Raw genomic sequence first — 20598 nt, 5'->3', positions numbered from 1 at the left:
TATGAAATGCATTAAAATTAAATGTTTTATTTCAAAGAGCCTATTGTAGACGAAGCAATTCTGACATACACAGTTTATAAGTATGGAATATACGATTACTTAATCTATATATAAATCATACTTTTATAATATGACTGGAGCAAACGATAAATAACTTAAAAGCAAATCATTTTCCGCTTAATATTGCTGAATTTCATCACTCAAAGTTGTCGAATCATGGAAATAACTCCTGTAGAAAATGTGATTTAAGTAATAAATTATTTCATAACAAAGTCAGGCCTATTCATTTATACATAACCAATACTGAACATTGTCTCTTTTTTAATCGCGCGTCATTGGTGTATTGTTTTTTAGACTAAAAAGTAAAATCACAAAAATACTGAACTTAGAGGAAAATCAATTTGGAAAGTCCATAATCACATGGCAAAATCAAATAACAAAACACATCAAAAACGAATGGACAAGAACTGTCATATTCCTGACTTGGTACAGGCATTTTCAAATGTAGAAAATGGTGGATTAAACCTGGTTTTAAAGCGCTAACCCTCTCACTTTGATGACAGTCTCATCAAATTCCGTTATATTTACATTGATGCGTTAACTAAACAGACACAATAAATAAAATAGTCAAAATATGGGTACATCAGTCATCATCGTATAACAATTTTAAAAGGAACAATTTAACAGAACACAAAAACATCTATCTACAAACACATTCATTGATTTGTGTGTCTGACGTCAGAAAATTTTATACGTCACACAGATTTGTCATTCAATGTGCATACAAACAATTTTAAAATTTACATAGGCAATGTTAGCATATAGGGTTAAAAAATCAAAAGTATGTAAGAATAAATTTCAGAAATAGACCGAGATTGAAAATAGTCCAAAAGTTATATATAGAATTAATAAGAATCCACAAATAGTTAATTCCACTACGCGATTGAATGATTTTGACGTTTATGGTTCAACGTATTTTGTAATTCATAATAGAAATATATCATAATGACATAAAATAGAACAATATCATACTGACGGGATCTTTTAAGGTACAGAGTCACGTTATAAGAACCAAAGAAATTCAAAAAGTCGCCTATGCAAAACACGCCACCAAAAAATGTAAGACAATACAAACACATTGACGAGATGTGTAAGTACCGAGCAACGTCAAACGGATATCACATAAAACCATTCAACAGTAAAATTAATATTAATAATAGACCAAAGACAAATGAAAGAACTATAAAACACGTTGTTAAGATGATAAACAACATCAGTACGCAGAATCTATACATCAAGACCATCGTGTATTATTTGTGAAGTTGATACGGAATATTTATCAACAAGGTCTTGGTACCTTCCGATGACCTTTTTTAGAAAAAGGACGAGACGTTCTTTGACATACCCCTGGTTCATCAACTTTTTACGCAGACACTGATGACGTTTTACAAAGTCTGAGTAGGAGCTGCAAGCTCTGGAATATCGAATAAGTTGGGAAATATATATCCCATATACAGGTGAAGTTGGTCTATTGCTACTAAGGTGGGGGAAATTTATAATATAATAGAAAGCCGTGTCTGTTGTTTCTTTAATCTCTAGTTCTGGGGGATATATATTAATGGAACCCAATCAGAAAAGTTCGGATTGTTTATGGAAAGAACATCATCAATATATCTGAAAGTGAAATTAAATAATCTGGCTTCTTTGATTCTCTTGTTTTGACGAGTGTCTGGAGGAACTCCGATTCATAAGAAAATAAGAAGAGGTCGGCAAGAAGAGGCGCACAGTTTGTTCCAATAGGAATGCCGACAATTTGTTGGAAAAGTCTAGTTCCAAACTCAACAAATATGTTGTCGATAAGAAACTCCAGCATACTGACCATTTGTTCTTCTGTGTACCATGTTTTACCTTTTTGTTTGTCACTATTAACAAAATAAGCCTTATGAAATCCCAAAGTAATAAATTTATAGCGTATGCTACCATTTTTATGTTGAAAGGCATTGTGGATTATTTCTTTAAGGCGATTTTTCAATTTCTCATGGGGAATGGTGGTATACAGGGTTGAAAAATCAAAAGTTTTGATAGAACTAATTTCAGAAAAAAAAAGAGATTTGAAATTATCTAGAAGTTCTTTAGATTTTTTAAGAATTCACATATGGTTAATAACACTACGCGAGTAAACAGTTTCACATTATTTCTGAAGACCCTCTTTCACTGCGGACAAAATTTTAGTCAATCTAATGGACAATTCTTTAGTGGAAAATGAAGATGAGCCAGCAATATACCGTTGTTTGTACGGAATTTTATGAAGCTTTGGTATCCAATACAAACAAGGTAAGTCCTCCGATTTGGTGTTCAATGTAATGTTTATTGAAGCCATTAAGGACTTATGATTTGCTAAAATCGCATCCTTGTCAAATGACATGTCTTTGTATGTGGGATTACCTGATTGCTCCTTTATACCCAATTCTTTTACAAAACATTCGTAGTAATACGATTTACATACAAAGACAATAGTATTTGAAGCTTTGTCCGCAGGAACAACAACATACTTATCATGAAGAAATGATAGACATGTCATGGCCTCTTTGTCTCTGAAAACAGACTTTGGTCTCGTCACACAGTTCTTCAACTTGTGAATACGACCTGATAGTTTTAACCCATTCTGACAAAGTGTCCAGTGCAACTTCTTCTCGCTTAGCCCATGCTCTGGTGTAGTCCTCAATGGAATGAATCCATAATTATTTTGAAGTTATGGTTCCAATTAATGTGTTGGGGTTCACTAAACGTGCGTCTTACATACAAAATTATAAAACTGGTATTTTTTATTTGTTTATCTATTTCCAATTGATTTTGTTACAAAAAGGCTTGTTGCCCAGTTGTCCCAGAATTTGTTACAGCTCTTCAAAATAAAACGACAGAAGCTTTATCATACTGGACTATAAATCCTTAACACATACAAATCACGAATGATCAACAGGTTGATAATTGAATTTAGTAGCTTTCTCTGTGCTCTATCCCAAACTACTCAGAGGTGGCATACTGATATGTTGTTTTGGTGAAACATCGTGCATGCATATGATCCTGGATTATTTGAACTAAATAAATGTTCCTGGATTGTTTGAACTAAATGAACCTTGAATGAATGCAAATGAAACACGATTTGCAGTCTTGGAAATAGATCTTTCACGTCATTTCTGAATTGGTTGTCAAATATCGAAATGAAAATCTCATCATCAGATCTAAAAGATTCCTGAGTATTACTTATTTTTTGTGTAAGATTCTTAATGTTTCGTCGTCCTATAATATAGGTGATCACATGTTGCATCTTATATACGAGTTTATATTCAATCTATAGTTTTCAGTTGGGAGATATTTGTAAACTTTTAAATCATATATTTTTTTTTGAAACAGTAAGATAGAACAGATGCAAATACATTTGGATCTTAAAAATGAATAAGTACAAATTTCATCGTAAAAAATCCTACAGAGTGATAAAAGATTGATCTTTTTAAAGGCAACGTTTTTTTTTTGTTTAGAGTGAATCCTATAATGAGCAAAAATCGTATTGAAAAGAAAAAGTCGGGTACAATATTTACTGTTTGTGCGTGTTTTACTTGACTGTTTGGTGCTGAAAACCGATAAACCAAATACAAAATGAGATATCATTTCGTTTCAGATTCAATTTTGTTTTAATAGTTTAGCTACGAGTTAATATAATACCATAAAAACTACATTACCAAATAATGAAATATATGGGTTAAGTACCAGACCTTTCTAATGAGTCATAACAACAAAATATGTATGTATTCATATGGTTCGTGCTACTACAAAAATCTGTTTTTCAATTAAACGTTTCGCAAATTAATTATTTATTTAGATATGACTGTAATATTTTTTTCTGTTTATGAAGAATTAACATAAAAATGTGATGCACATCGAATAACCCGCGTAGCTGGAAATTATTCAGTGTTCACCACTTTGTTTATGTTATTTTGAATAGACATAAAAAAAAATATTACAGTCATTTCTTCTAATTTGATATTTTATTTCATTTTAAACCAGCGTGAATTATGAAAAAACGTTGATGACGTCACGGTCACATGACAGAATTATGTCTATGAGATAATAAACAAAACACTGTCAGCCAATCAGAAGAAACGTTACATCCAAATTTATATCCTGAAAAACAAATACGTTAATAAAGTAATACAAATAGGCAGGAAATGCTAAATTAAAACATTCATCAATTTTATCTAAGGAAGTTTTAGGATTTTTGTCAGATTTTCGAAATCCTCTGGTTTTATTCATTTGAATGCCTTGAAAAAGTGTGCGCATTGACCCCCATTTTTCTTTTTAGAAATCTTTTACATGTGTAATGATAAGCCATCTGTAAAAGTCTTTAATTATTTTTTAATAGTTTTTGAGAACTTCAACTTGTCAATGATAAAGCTATGAACGTCAAGAGAGACTATTTTCCAGCCAGAATTTCAATGCTAATATCTGGAAAACAACCACATTGACCTATATATTTATTTGCTCTTTTGATTCCTTTATTAATCCCCTATCAACAGAAAATAGTGTTTTGAAAATTAAATTATTTTGAAACTGAGAAGTGAACTCCCGGTGTTTTATGTGCATCGGATGAGTATGGCCATTCGTCGAGTTCAAATTAAAGTTCGGTTACCGTTCGAACGAAACTTCGAGTAAGTCTTCGGTTTCGAGTTATAATTCAAGCATAGTTAGAATTAAAGTCCGAGTTACCATTGAGTTGAATGTTAAACTTTGGGTTTGAGTCACAATTAAACGTATAGTTCTAGTTACAATTTCACTTAAATCTTGAATTAGAGTCACCTTTTGAGGAAGAAAGATATAAGAAGATATGGTATGGATACAAATGAGACAAATCTTCATCAAAACTTCAATTTGTAAAAGTGTACTGTGATAGGTCAAATTATGGTCTTCAACACGGAGCCTTGGCTCACACCGAACAGGAAGCTTTAAAGGATCCCAAAAATAAAAAAAGGAAACCAACGGTCTAGTCTAGAAAGAAAACAAGAAACGAGTTATGAATCAGAGCAACATACAACAACCACTGAAAACCAGGTTAAATGCAGCGGGTTTAAACGTTCTAAAATGTACCAACCTTCACCTTTACCTGAAACAATAGTTTAACATCACAACATACAAAGAAACACTATAAAATATGAATTGTTTTGGCTTAACTCAATCAAAAGACATATTAACACAAACATGCAAATATACACTGAACAAATAAATTTGATGTATGACAAATTGTAAATGAAAAATCAATAAAAGAAGGGGTGAAATGTTAAACAATATAAGAAAAACAAACATAACCTTGAACAAAATGCCGCAAAGTAGAATAATGTACACAGATTAATGAAAATAATTTTGTTGTAAGGTATACAGTAATGGAGAACGGACATATTGTTTTACGAAATAATATTTTTATTTATAGTACGAGAAAAGAAGTGAAATTTTATAGTCATGCCAAACATTTATCAAAGCTGATATATATATCAAAAATAAAGAGACGAGTTATAACACTGAATACGTAAACATTAAATAAGAAAAAAGCATTACAAATTGTATCAACAGGTCAAATTAACGCGAAAGTACGATTTGAGAGTACTCACAGTTAATTAAAGCTAATTAAAAGCCAAAAACAATTGATAATAAATAATCATGCATTAGAGACTTAAAAAGTAAAATCACAAAAATACTGAACTCAGAGGAAAATCAATTCGGAAAGTCCATAATCACATGGCAAAATCAAATAACAAAACGCATCAAAAACGAATGAACAAGAACTGTCATATTCCTGACTTGGTACAGGCATTTTCAAATGTAGAAAATGGTGGATTGAACAACCAACTGAAAGTTGACTTTCCGATTGGATTTTCTTCTAAATTCAGTATATTTTTGATTTTACTTTTTATACATATCACAGGGATTTTGTATTTGAAGTCATTGACAGTCAGTGAAGACACGACTTGTGCAATTCTAAAAACAAAGTATCGACAGGCAGTAGGATAGTTAGGGATTAACCTGTAAATTGAAAATAAACGTGGATGTGTATTTAAACATCCTTTTTGGAAAGAATACAAATTTAGTTATGCTTTAATTTGCTGATTATTAAATCGATATTTTTGCCAATGTAAATTATATTCAAAGATCTAGTTATAACATTGGTAAGATAACCTATACCAACAAAAGGTGTATGAAGATGTGGTATGAGTGCCAATGAGAAAACTCTCTATCCAAGTCACAATTTATAAAAGGAACCCATAATAGGTCAAAGTAAGGTCTTCAACACGGAGCCTTGGCTCACACCACACAAAAAGTAATAAGAACCTAATATTTTTAAAATAAAAAGATGCCAGCCGAAAACGACTAATTAGACACTTACAAATGTTTGTCTGGGAAAAAAATATGCAGTAAAATATGGTCTTAACTTCACAACATAAATGCTAGGTCTGATGTTATACAAGCCGTTGTCCTAATATAGATAGAGATTGTCTTAACCAAGAAAAGGTCACGATAGGTTCAATTTTAAAATAAAGGAATTATCCCTCAATATTTTTTGTTTAGTTATACAAGTTTTAAACATTTGCTAAGCTTTAGGCAAAATTCTTTCTTTAACGTTAACCGTCGGTTTGATATTTAGGAAATAATTCATCGCAGCCACACACAGTTTTCAAATTTGAGTTTTATGTTATCGCTTTTCACCAGGCTTCTTTACAAGAAACGATTTTGTCACTATCATAGCGAGGTAGAATTTAAGTGCTATGTTGTTTTTTGCGAGTTCTAATTTACAAAATAATAAATGCATGTCCAGTTATGTACAGTTACATTGGTATATCAATGTTTGGTTTTTTTTATTCAAAAGACACAAGGATGATTAGAAAAATTCTTCGTACAATATTTTACTCTTTTAAATGTATCAAAAGGATATTGAAATATCCTGTAATATATAGTTCTGTGTACGTTAGCCGTAAAGGAATAATTTACTATTTAAAGTGATTTCAACTTACTTATAAATGCTAATCAAAGATACCAGACTTCTTCCTTGTTAATAGGCTGCCATGCAAAATCATTTTTCGTCCACATAAGACCTATCAGAAGAAAAGATAAAAATAAACATTTCACTTTAAACAAAAGTATGATAAAACATACTTAAATTATTCTCGAACAAAGTTGCAGTACACAGTTGTTTTCCAAATAAATTCTTACTGACTTTTAAAAAGTGCGATCTCAAATAGTTTTGTTTGGTTTGTCTTTTCGTCTTTCCTTACTATTTACCATAGCGTTGTCAGTTTCTTTTGACTAAAGAGTTTTGAATGATCTATTGGTATTTTAAGCCTATTTTTACATTATTTCATGAAATTCTTTATTATAGGATGTACAAATCTATCTAAATAAAGCTGGCAAATTTCTTTTCTATATACCCTTACTTTTGCTGCACGTATCATCTTGTCAATAAGAAATATAGAATGTAAGCAACCATTTGATGAACTTGCGCTGCATTCTGTCTTGGGCAAAGTAATTTATTTACAGCCAGCTCTTATGGGCCATTCATTTTATAAATCCTCTTTTCACAACTAGAAAAATCAATAGTCTAGTAATAAGTTAGTGACCTCCAGTGACCCCTTGTACAATTTCCCCCTCTCCAACCGGCTCCTACACCAGTGAAATTAGATGTAAAACGTGAAGTTGAATTTTATGAAAACAAAAGAGCAATAAATTACAGTTTCACTAAAATATCTATTCAAATGCCAGTCTTAGTAAGAATCATGCATTTAAGAAGAATTTCAAAACATGACCGAAAAAAGACATCCAACTTAACCATATTTCATGAAGTCATCCTTGTCCTGATTTAGAGATGGAAGGTATTTCGTTTCTGCGTGTCTGGTAAAACGAAAACAAAAGATCGAGAGGCGAAAGATACCAAAGGGACATTCAAACTCATATATCGAAAATTAACTGACAAAGCCATGGCAAAAAAAGAAAAAAAATACTAACAGACAAACAAACAAACAACAGTACACAAAACAAAAAACAGTTACACAACATAGCAAACTAAAGACTGAACAACAATAAACCCTACAAAAATTGGGAGTGATCTCATGTGCTCCGGAGGGAGATGGAGATCTTGCTCTACATTAAGTACCCGTCGTGTTGCTCATGTAAAAATCTCTTGATTAGAATTAGAATACGGAAGAGTTCTCTTCAACAATCTATTGTGTGCATAGCCTATTTATGTTCAAGATCGTTGACACATGTAAATCTTTGGGCAGTATAACAAACTAATAAAGTAATACAGTACTATCTGCTTACAAGGCAAGCAAAGTGTGAATACAGATTTGCATTTTAATAGAATTGTATAATAAATATCCATAAAATCTAGGTGGCATGATGTAATTGAAGTAACTATTTGTCCTATCTAAGAATGGTCAACATTGAGTCTGACAGATTGTTCTGAATTGTTTTCCTGTTGTCTGATAATCTCGTTTAAGTAGCACATTAAACATCCGCATCGGTGCGTTGGCATGATAGTAAGCACAATTTAATCTGATTTCTTACACCATTATTATCTAACAATATCGACTTAAAGATGGCAAATAATTATGTGATTATAGCTTTACAGCAAATAATAGGTCTGATGTTATCATGCCGATTTCCTACTATTAATGATGTTGTTCTTATTCAAGACAGGTTTCACAATAGTTTTAAATACAATACGAAACATCCCAAATAAAATATGGAATAGTTTACATTTATTCAAGATCTAAACATTTGATAAACTTTTAAGAACATTTCCTCTTAAAGCGGCACTTGCTACGAGACATATAAAAAAATCTAAAGTATGACCATTTTTTTAATTCAATCATTAATGACAGAGAAATATTCAAATAATAATTTGCCTTTAGCAGCCAGTATGGAACAAGTTTATCAACAAAAGCTAAGAAACATTGATGATGAATTATTCACTTGTAAGTGAATAATTAGACCTCTCATGTGAGTTTCAATTTAATTTCTCAGCTACAGACGGATAACGCATGCATTGTCCATGCAAATTATTTAAAGTGAAACAAAGGTAAATCATTCTAAATACTCTTATACAAGTAAAAACGATAATAAACATATCTTTTAATCTATACTATCAAATTAAAAAGACCACAAACAATCTAATTGCACGAGTTGCTTAATCTATTTATATCTATATTTATGTGTATATCGCTTATATGGTCCTCGGAGGTGTTCGGTGGTCAACTCGATAGTAAATTATATGGCGTGCAAACTAAAATACACACGAAACGAAGCTACATATTATCGAGCTTACGACCTGTAAACTGTTTATTTAAGACCTTCAACAGTTTGGATAAATGTCTCACATTGGTAGACTAGTAAATCAAATATGATAATTTGTGCGAAATCGGTGAACATGAATTTGACAGTCAGTTCCCCTTTTAACTTTAATCTTTTATCTTATATCAACATTTCAATTGGCTACTCGTCATTACCCTTCAAGAATCTTTATATCTATTTTTATGTGGATAATAATTGTGTACTATATTCTTGTTTTAAACAAGTTTTCACCGCTGCAGGTACTATCTGACCCTGGATGTCATATATTCTATTGAAAAAACCCACAGCTATATATCATTAAGTAACAATAGCAAAATGCCTAACTTCACATCTGAATGTTTAACATTTCAAATTAATAGATGTTTATGGGAAACATTGATATGAATTACAGAAAATAACGAAATTGGTATTTTAAGGATGATTATTTATAAATGTTATAGGACGTATGGTATCCTGCAAATGTCCATTTTTTTGTTCTTAAGACTTTTGTTGATAGATCTCTGATTGACAATCATACCTCAGTTATTTAAAATCGAATACCAAAGGGAGTCGGTAAAAGTTAAATGTCAATTGTCTGTGTAGTATAAATACTAGTTACCTTTTTTATACTTACTGTTTAATTATCACGATTATGAAGAAAAAAAAATACTTAAATATGCCAGTTAAGATCAATGAGAAAGGAACATAAACAGTACAAATACGGTCTTACCTTCGCAGCATAGATACTAGATCTGATTCTATGCATGACGTTTTCCTACAGTTTATACACTTTGTCTTAACCAAGATAAGGGTCACGATAGGTTCTGAAATATAATGAAATAATTCCCAGAAAAAATATTTTGAATTTATTGAGTTTAAATCACTCGTTAACTTTCAGGCACAATTAATTTCCTGAACTTTAATCTTTGATTTAATATTAACACTACGCGCATTTCTGTATTTTTTAATTTCCATTTTAGTACCTTAACTATTCCCTATCTATATTTAGACATAAAAAATAACCGGTTGACTGTTTGCTATATTTAGTTTTCTTGTCTTAAACAAATCATTTATGTTTAGAGTATGAAAATATATAGAGTATTAGACTCTTTGGGCAGAAAAGTTTTGTTAACTACTATTCATTTGAAAGAACATGTGCATAATATGATACATGCATGAAATATAAAACCCACAATACTAGCAGTTTATTCGATATATAGGAGGTTTTTTTTCACTATGTACATACATGTATATTAAAATGTTTTGAATTTGAATCAATTTTTTTTCTCTTAATTAGTGTTCTTCGTGAGTAATGCAATGGCGAGGACGAATTTAACTGTTGTTTTGATTTTCAGATTCCTTACAGTTTTCTTAATTAATGAGTCTACAGATGCGTGCGGATCTAACTTTGACAAAAGTTAACTTGGAGCAGACTTGTTGACAGCTTTCTAAGTTACAAATGTAGATGTCGCGATTTGCACGCTAATATTGTTGGCGTACTGCTATATCATTGTTTTCGTTATCTTTTGTTTTTACATGAGAAAAAAATATGATGGTTATAAGAATTCATCTATTCTTAAAGCATTTGACTCTTTTCTATGTATTCAAATGATCTTAAATTACCATGTTAGATCTCTTGCCTGTGCACGTTAATAGTAAAAGAATAAATAAGATAACTATTAAAAGTGATTTCAACTTGCTTAATAACATTCATCAAAGATACCAGGCTCATTTGTGAACAGTCTGCCATGTAGAAGAATATTTTTCGTTGACGTAAGACTCATATAAGGATATAAGGAATAGATAACCTTTGCCGTATTTGGCACAACTTTTTGGTATTTTTGGTTCTCAATGCTCTTCAACTTTGTACTTGTTTGGCTTTATACCTATTTTGACCTGACCGTCACTGACGAGTCTGATGTAGACGAAACGCGCGTCTGGTGTATTAAATTATAATCCTGGTACCTTTGATAACTATCATCATGAAACATTGAAGGAATAATCATATTTCAATTCTAAACAGTTGATCACTCTCGTGCAAAGTTGCGGAGAACAGTTATTTTCGACATGAATGCGAATGGTCTTTTGAAAATGCGGTCCCAAATAATTTTGTTTTGTCTTTTCGACTTTCCTTCGTTTTTTGCCTTGTCTGTTTCCTTTGATTAATGAGTATTGGATTAAATTACCGCGTCATTTTGTACAATATTATGAAAGCCTTTGTTATATTATGATTTCGTCAAAGCGTTTTCGTGTTAATGAACGGACACATTTCAGCAGCCGACCACCTGGATGAGCGCCCGCCTTACTTTCATCCCTTAATTACCGATTTTTCCTTTAAAAACCCAGATAAAAAAATAAGCAATGGATAAAGTTTCACTAAGATATCTCAAACTATTTGAGTGTCAGTCTTTGTAAGAATCAGGGAATTAAAAAGAATTTTAAAACATGACCGAAAAAAAGCACCGACCTGACCATCTTTTTTTAAAGTTACTCACGTCTTTAAGCCCCAGTCCCACTAGACCACGATCGCACCACTCTCACCGCGATCTAAAATAAATTTAGATCGTGGTGAGGTCGCGGTATGAGCGGCATGAAAATGTTAATTTTCGTTGCTTTCACGATGCTACTACTTCCTAATTACGCTTCTACAACGATCCCGCTACGATTAAACCACGTTCTCACCGCGCTTATTCTGCGACCTCACTACGCTTATAAAGATCTTTCTACGCTCTTCACGTTCTCACTACGACCATATCACGAGTTATCCGATTGCAACACGATCTTACTGCGATTATAGCACGTTCTTACCACGATTATAAGACGTTCATACCGCGATCTTACTACGTTCTCAGCAATACCATCAATATCGTCATCGTGTTTCATATCAATGTAGTTCCATTCCTTCTATTTTTTATTAAAACGGAGATTTCTCGGAAACAATACAGTCATGCCACCAAAATCTACTAGAACATGTGGGCGTGGTGGTAAGGGTTGATGTAGAGGCAGAGGGAGCAAAGTATGAACGCCATACTAAACTCCAAATAGTACACAAGAAACCATAAGTAAAAATAGTACAAGACTAACAAAGGCCAGAGGCTCCAGACTTGGGACAGGCGCAAAAATAGTGGGGTTAAACATGTTTGTGAGATCTCAACCCTCCCCCTATACCTCAAGTCAATGAAGAAAAGTAAACGCATAACAATACGCACATTAAAATTCAGTTCAAGAGGAGAAGTCCGAGTCTGATGTCAGAAGATGTGACTAAAGAAAATAAACAAAATGACAATAATACATAAATAACAACAGACTACTAGCAGTTAACTGACATGCCAGCTCCAGACAATCAAACCTAAATTACAACCTATTGCTGGTCCATAAAGCTCAAATGACGATATTTTAGTGAACGATATCAGAGATGACACAGATGTGTCAATATATATAGGAAGCTGTGGTATGAGTGCCAATGAAACAACTCTCCATCAACGTAAACATCTATAAAAGTAAACCATTATAGGCCAAGGTACGGCCTTCAATACGGAGCCTTTTTCTTATGTTGTACTGTTATACCACTGTCCCATGTTAGGGGGAGGGTTGGGATCCCGCTAACATGTTTAACCCCGCCACATTATTTATGTATGTGCCTGTCCCAAGTCAGGAGCCTGTAATTCAGTGGTTGTCGTTTGTTTATGTGTTACATATTTGATTTTCGCTCTTTTTTTTTACATAAATAAGGCCGTTAGTTTTCTCGTTTGAATTGTTTTACAGTGTCTTATCGGGGCCTTTTATAGCTGACTATGCGGTATGGGCTTTGCTCATTGTTGAAGGCCGTACGGTGACCTATAGTTGTTAATGTCTGTGTCATTTTGGTCTTTTGGGGATAGTTGTCTCATTGGCAATCATACCACATCTTCTTTTTTATATCTTGGCTCACACCGAACAGCACGCTATAAAAGGCCCAAAAAAATACTAATGTTAAACCATTTAAACGAGAAAACCCAACGGTTTCATCTATATAAAAACGAGAAACATGGTTGAGCCGTTAGAGCAAATGGATAAATACATTCAGACAAACAAAATCTAGGCAGTTTTTTTTATATATTTTATGTGAAAATGACAATAAAATTGATGGTCGTAGTGTGAACGTAGTAAGGTCGTGAGAAGAGCGTGATGAGGACGGCAAGGGCGTGCTAGAATCGTACTATGGTCGTGAACAGCGTGGTAAAGTCGTAGTGGAAGCGTAGTTGGATCGCGGTGAGAACTTGATGGTCGTAGTAAGGTCGTGATAACGTCGCTGTGAGATCGTAGCGCAATCTCTCCGAATAGAATCACGCTCTCGCTACGCTCTCGCTACGATTGTACAGCGACCTTTGCGATCTTACTACGATCTTAGTGCGCTCTCACTACGCTTCTACTACGACCTTATTTCGCCACGACTGCACCACGATTGTTTTGAACATGTTCAAAGTTGGCCACGCTCTTCACGGTCTTGAAGACCTCACCACGACCGTGGTACGACCTTACTGCGACCTACACGATCGTACCACGATCATCAAAATTTGCATTTTTTTCACAGATCGTAGTGCGATCGTGGCCTAGTGGGACTGGGGTATTAGTTAGAAATTTTTTTTTGGGGGGGGGGGGGGGGGTAATAATTTCTACGCAACTGGTGATTATATAAATCTCTAGATACCTATGGTTTACATGAGAATAATTATTTGTGTCCCTTCAACAAGTTCAACAACCTCTTTTATTCGTATTCCAAGTGGGAAATAAGAATTCTAGATCTATTATTATCAGTCAAGATCGTTCAAATATGATATTAAAATAATCTTTGAGTAGTATCACCAAAAATGAGGCATTGTACAATGTATAATAACCAATCTGGTATTTTGTCAATGGTCCGCTTTGAATACAAGGCAAGCAAGATGTGAACGCTTATTTGAATTTTAATACGATTGTATAATACAAAAACAATACCAACATCTAAATGGCATGATGCAATGAAAATAAATATTTTTATATATCAAAGAATGGTCAAAGTTGAGTAGGATTATTCTAAAATGTTTTCCTTCCTGTCATTAACTTTATAAGAAGTACATATAACATTCGAACTGCATGTTGACATTGTAGCAAACAGGGTTTATTCTTATTTGTTATACTATAATTACCTTAACATATGGAAGATTTCTGTTTGAAAGGCAAATATATTATAAAATATATTAGCTTACTAGCTTGACAGCACAAACACTAAGTCTGATTTTTTTCACGCCGATATCTTACTATAAATAAGCTTTGTCTTTACCAAGATGCAATGAATAAAAATAAAAGTCCCAAGAAAATGCGAAATATTTTATATTAATTGAGTTCCAAAAATTTGCTTCAAATATTGATAAAATCTAATCTTAAACTCTAATCTTTTATTTTATATCAACATTTCATTTGACTACTCGTCATTTCCCCCCTGGAACCTTTATATATATTTTAAGATGAATAAGTTTTTGTTTTGCAATATAATATTCTTGTATTAAACAAATATACCTCATTAACGGGGAAATGCAAATTTAAGAATTTTTGATTGTTTGATTCGTTAATAAGAAGAATGTCTTGTTAATTAAAATAAAATGTATTTAACAAAACACAAAAGTTATGATAACATATAAAATATAAAATCAAAAGTAAAACTATTCATTCAAAACATATAGTTTTCAAATATCACACAATTTTATATTTTCCTCATTCAATTATTTTTCGTACCAAAGAATAAAACATTCCTATTTTAAATAAATAACTTTCCATCGTCGTCATTCTCATAAATTTTGTTATTGAAGGGCACTTTCGTGTGTTGGGGATGCCTTGGTGAAAACTAGTCAAAGATACCAGCCTTACGCCATACGCACATTTCGTCTTCAAAGACTCATCAGTGTTTACTCGAATGAAAAAAGAAGTGCTAAATGAAGTATAAGTGCAACAAAATGCGTCCCCTACGAGGTTCCCCGTGTATCAATTTTAAGGTTCAGTCTGGTGTTTTGTGATTGTTGTTATAATTTTTCATTTTGCAATCTGTATGTCTTTTTTTCTCTCTCTTGCCTGTGTCATTCACCCTTCACTTTCTTGTCTCTTAAGTACTCTGACTTTCTCCGCTTAAAAAAACCTGACCGCCACGAAATAGCTAAAGGCTAAATATAAACACCAAAAGGCAGCCAATCGTTCTAAGATTTTCACTTTTTGCGTATATGTTCATCATGTTCACTTAAACGCAGTTCTGAACAAATATAACATGACCCGCCCAAGTTTTTTATATAGTGATAGTGATGTCATTCTATTTATGCAACAGCCCATCCGTCCTACTTTTTCAATTTGTAATGAAACTCACAGAGAGTAAATTGCATCAGGTACATTTGCACTTTTTATTTGAATCATTTATATGGATGATTTTGTAGTATATCTTGACCTGACATTAACTTTCTACATACTGTATGTTTACAAATGCGGGATATGTGCATGGTATGATTGCCATTGCGACAAAAATACCCATAGACCAAGGAACAAAAATGCGAACAATTACATGTCACCTCCCAACTTCAATAATGAGTAAAAACAGATACCATATGGTAAGCAAAGCTGCCAAAAGGTTAATGCCAACTAGAAAAAATATGTTCACCTATATACAGTGCAGAATGTTGCCCGCTTTCTACCTAAACGATAAAAACTGAGAGAACTTGCTTAAAATTTGCATTTTCGTTTGGTTTTACTAATTATTCACACAAAGACAATAGTTTTATGTTGAAATAACAAGAACCAGGTATGCAATCTCTAAAACTCAGTGGTGGAAAAATCTGTAGATTTCAAATCATAATGAATTGTCCGATTTTATGTGGGACTCTCTAAAAAATAATGTACGGTTAGAACTCTATATTTGAATTTGAACACATATGTCTTTTTGTGTTTCTTTGTTACCTATTTGTTAGTTTTTATAGTTTTTATAGTTATTAAGGATATAGTTATAACACAATGCTAACTGCTACAGTACCCCTATTTTTGACATTTTTATCTATTCTTTCTCTTTACACACAGATGTCAACATAATGGAATTTTATGTGTCACTGACTGTCATACAATTGAGAGGTTTAGCTAGCTTAAAACACAGCTTTAACATCAGAAAATGCACGTATAAACAAGTCTGGAAATTGACAGTTGTTATCCACCGTTTGATGTGTTTGTCCTTTTTTTTTTTGCTATTTGCTAAGGGACTATTCATTTTGAACTCTTCTCTAAGTGCGATATTTTCTTTATTTTGCTTTTTCCCTTTGTAAGTTGGAACCTTATTTTTAAAGAATTTCTATATTTATCAACGGGTAATTTTAGAATTGTAAGTTTGTTGATAAGTACCACAGCACGGATTACTTAGCTGATGATCTACTTTCGTGGTACCAACCTAGTGCTAGTAATAACTAAAAGTATTGCTCTGTGTAGCGTTTTTATCTAGATTAACCTTCATCTGGACTCTAATGTTGTGCTTCCCATCACAATTTTACCACATTGCACAAGAAAACAACGAAAATCTTGAGACAACTCGCTCGTAATGTCATGGTTGAAGCATAAAAATGATAAACGTAATTATAACATGCTATAAAGTTTCAATAATTTAATAAGGGAGTCCCAGACAACATTAGTACGTTGGCACAACGTTGGCCCAACGTATCTGTATGCATTGGACAACGTTATTTTTAAACGTTGGCCCAATGTATAAGTACAAAGTGGCCCTATGTTGGCCCAACGTGATGGCTAAACGTTGGCACAACGTTGTAAGGTTTTATACAATACATTGGCCCAACGTTGGTCCAATGATGGAATAATACTTGCTGATGTTGAACAAACGTTAGGCCAACGTAGTAATACAAACTGTTAGCAAACGTTGGAACTCCGTTGGTTCAATCTATAAACCTTTTTATCCATATGAAGGATACCAAAATCCCTTCCAGGCAACAACTGCAATAACTCCTGGTTCTTACATCAGTTCAAAATGGCGAAACTATTACTTTTTTAAATGTTGCAATTATTGCGTTTTTCATTTCCACTATACCATGTTGTGTCTTACATACTACCCGAAAATTTTGTATTTTGCCACTTTCTCTCCATCTTCCTGAACATGCATGAAATATTTGCCAATGGACGTTTCAGTAACCAACAACCAATCAGTCTCTCCAGGAATTGTACTTCTGAATTTTACCCAAATTTTAATGAATGCAATCAACATATCCCCATGTTACCCAATTTTCTTAAATGATGTAAATACAAAGGTATGATTAAATATAATTTATTATTAGCTAGACAAACAGCAAAGTTTAAAAAAAATCTGTTTTGTATCTTTACGTTGCTAAATCAGATCTAGAATGAAAATTATAAAGTCTATTCATGATAATTCATTTACCCCGTTTGCATAATATCATTACAGTTTATGTAGAAATATCAAAGCTCTGTATGAAGGCATTGATAATTCATTTCATACAGCTATTTTTCTAGTTCTGTATTCCTACATGGTTTTTATTCACCATGTTCACAAGAGTTTTCCTTTTGTTTTCTGCTACACTTTGTTTTGTCACTATTTCTGGTTCCGTCTTATGTTAAATCTTTTAGCCAGTTTAGCATATCTTCATAAAAGTTATTTCACTGACTCTGTAATAAAGTAATGAATAAAATGAGTACTCAATGTATGTATATTTTGAATATATTAAATCCTCTTAAGAAATAAAAAAAAAATAATAAAAAAAATACATTGTTTCCCAACATGTGTCCTGGCACATTACATTTTTGTACAATAGTTAGAAAAAATACTCTTTTTTAATATTTTCCCTAGCCTATACAAGCCAAGGCAAAAAGCATATTGCATGCTTTACCATAATAGTTAGACTTCACCAAGCTAGGTAGGTTAAGCAGGACAATTGACGGTGTAGAAATGGTTACAGGAAATTTTGTCAAAAAATGTTCTAAGTAAATAAATAAAACTAGTTGAAAAAAAAAATACAAAGTCAAATCTAAATACAATAGCATTAACGGGAGTATTAAACATGTTATGCATATATATCTGTGAAATTCGAATCCGATGTAACATAAAGAGTTAAAACACAAAAATACTGAACTCCGAGGAAAATTCAAAAAGGAAAGTCCCAAATCAATTGACAAAATCAAAAGTTCAAACACATCAAACGAATGGATAACAACTGTGGATAAAGGATAAAGGATAAAGGATGGCTATTATGTTAACTTACTTTCTTAAAGTTATTCACTCTGGGATATTAAATGCTAGAATGCATTTTGTCCCATCTCCATTCCCATGCATTTTCTAGCCAGGATGTTGTCAATAATTCTTATTATTCCTAGTTCTCTTTTTTTCCTTTTGCACTCTGATTTATTTTGTCTTCTGTACTCAAATACCTGACCTATAAATTTATATTAAAATGTAAAATTGAATATTAAAAAGAAAAGCTACTTCAAGTAATTCAGATGTACTAATTTATAGTCTTTTTCTTTTATAAATATCCGTCTGTGTGGTATAGTTTTTTTACCGCACCCGCCCCCACCCCCCACCCACCCCGCCCGCCCTATTTTTTTATATTTCAAGCGTCAGCTTCGTGTGACTGATATTTACTCCTACAAACTATTCAAATATCGGATTTGTTTTGCAAAAGTTTTGCCGAGGACAAAAAACTAAATTCAGCCGAGTCCGTATAATTATATACAAATAACAACATATTCTTGCAATGAATTTAGATGAGATTTTTAAATAAGATTAAGAAATAAAAACTCTATTTGATATCTAATACACTGTTACACATGCAAGTGTAACATAACGTACATCTTAAGACAGATTTTTTCCATTAACTTCTGTAATGGTCATAAATGTTATCGTTATAGATTTTAGAAAAAACTATTAAAATATTGGTAATTTTCAATTTGTTTGAAGATACTAATGTTCATTGGCAAATATTTCATTATGATTCATAGGATTGAAATGATTTAAAATCTAGAAAATATTTCTCCCGAAACGTATGAACTTCAAGATCAACATTATAAAATGATAGAAATTAATGTATGTTTTAATTTTTAACAACATCCCTCAGATTAAAAATTCATATTGTATTTGTCATTCTTAATCGTATATATATATCAGATTTTTTTAAAGTTACAACTTACATGTTACTTTCTTTCTCTTTAAACCTCAGATGATATGTTTTTCTCTTTTGTTTTCTTCGTTTTACTGCTTTCTTACAAATACATAACAGGAAATAATCACGTGCACAAAAGTGACCATCCCATTACATTAAGATTTCTTATAAACTTAATTACCATAGCAACTATCTTTGAAATTTGTCGAACATATGGTCAACCTTATCAGAATGTGCTTGATTAACAGACTGGCTGTATCAAATATCACTCTGCATATAATTGCTAAATTATTATGTTTCACAAAGTTTAATGAATAAAGTTATTATAAACATGATAAATAATGATTGCAATAAATTTAAACTTTTAACCAGGCAATCTATTCTTACGATATACATTTTTTTTTTATTACAGTAATGATATTCCAGTATAAATTTTACCTGGCTTATATATAGAGTATAATATATGATCAACGTTGGCCCAGCATTGGCCCAACATAGAGTTGTAAATATAATTTCAATTGATAAACACTTTCGGTATAACATTAACTTTTCATAAAGCATGCAGCAATCGAAATTATCCGCCTCCCAAGAGAAATAAAGCGTAAAATATTTCATAATCTATTTTTATTAGCAAAATTTCATATCGGCCCTATGTTGCTACTAACATAATGCCAACATTTGCCCGATTTTTTATAACCAGCATGAGATAATAATATGGATTTACAACAACAGACCAACGTTGGGTCAATGATGTGCAGCCAACACCAACGTGCGACCAACGTACCGACAATTTGCCAACGTTGGGCCAATGTTGTGCAGCTAACATAAACTTGCGACCAACGGACCGACAATTTGCCAACGTTGGGCCAATGTTGTGCAGCCAACATCAACGGTCGACCAACGGGCCGACAATTTGCCAACGTTGGCCCACTGTTAGTCTGTTGACTGGGGTTAAGGTTTCGATCAGCATCCTTATATTTTTCGAAAGTGCTTCAAACAAAATAAGATCTGGCGTCGGCAAGAGACTGTCAACGCTTTTGCACTCCATTAAAACTACCAA

Source organism: Mytilus edulis, chromosome 8 (genome assembly GCF_963676685.1).
Source record: "Mytilus edulis chromosome 8, xbMytEdul2.2, whole genome shotgun sequence".
Classification (NCBI taxonomy): domain Eukaryota; kingdom Metazoa; phylum Mollusca; class Bivalvia; order Mytilida; family Mytilidae; genus Mytilus; species Mytilus edulis.
Note: the sequence above shows the minus strand (reverse complement) of the source record.